The 833-nt window shown below is 37.9% G+C and overlaps 1 protein-coding gene across 2 annotated transcripts in view; it reads left to right on the top strand.

Annotated features, from left to right (window-relative positions):
* Positions 1 to 833, top strand: part of LOC108361722 (insulin receptor substrate 1-like) — a 162658-nt gene that overhangs the window by 101802 nt on the left and 60023 nt on the right. The window lies entirely within an intron of this gene.

Here is an 833-nt window from a genome sequence, read left to right as displayed (position 1 = left end):
GAAAGTCCCAAAAATCCGAAATAAGTCCCAAAAATCCCGAATTAGTTCCCAAAGTCCCAAAATTCCTAAATAATTCCCAAAAATCTCGCAATGATCCCGAAAGTCCCACAAATGGAGAAATAGTCCCAAAAGTCCCAAAAATCCGAAATTATTACCAAAAATCTCGAAATACTCCTGAAATTCCCGAAATGATCCCGAAAGTTGCAAAAATCGAAAATTAGTCCCAAAAAAATCGATATACTCCCGAAAGACCCAAAAATCCCGAAACAAGATCCAAGAAGCCCGAAATAGTCCCGAAAGTCCCAAAAATTCGAAATAAGTCCCAAAAATCCCGACTTAGTTCCCAAAGTCCCAAACTTCCTAAATAATTCCCAAAAATCTCGCAATGGTCCCGAAAGTCCCACAAATGGAGAAATAGTCCCAAAAGTCCGAAAAATCCGAAATTATTTCCAAAAATCTCGAAATACTCCTGAAAATCCCGAAATGATCCCGAAAGTTCCAAAAATCCAAAATTAGTCCCAAAAAAATCGATATACTCCCGAAAGACCCAAAAATCCCGAAACAAGATCCAAGAAACCCGAAATAGTCCCGAAAGTCCCAAAAATTCGAAATAAGTCCCAAAAATACCGAAATCTGTTCCGACAATTACGAAATAGTCCCGATAGTCCCAAAAATCCTTAAATAGTTTGGAAAGTCCCATAGTTCCTAAATTAATCCCAAAAATCCCAAAAATCCCAAAAGTCCCAAAAATCTGGAAATACAGTCGAAAATCTGAAATTATTCCCGAGAAACCCGAAATAGTCCCGAAAGTCCCAAAAATCTGGAAATAGACC

The sequence above is a fragment of the Rhagoletis zephyria genome, unplaced genomic scaffold (assembly GCF_001687245.7).
Source record: "Rhagoletis zephyria isolate East Lansing unplaced genomic scaffold, Rhagoletis_zephyria_1.1 Rzeph_scaffold_00828, whole genome shotgun sequence".
Classification (NCBI taxonomy): domain Eukaryota; kingdom Metazoa; phylum Arthropoda; class Insecta; order Diptera; family Tephritidae; genus Rhagoletis; species Rhagoletis zephyria.
This window is presented reverse-complemented; position numbering and strand designations above follow the sequence as displayed.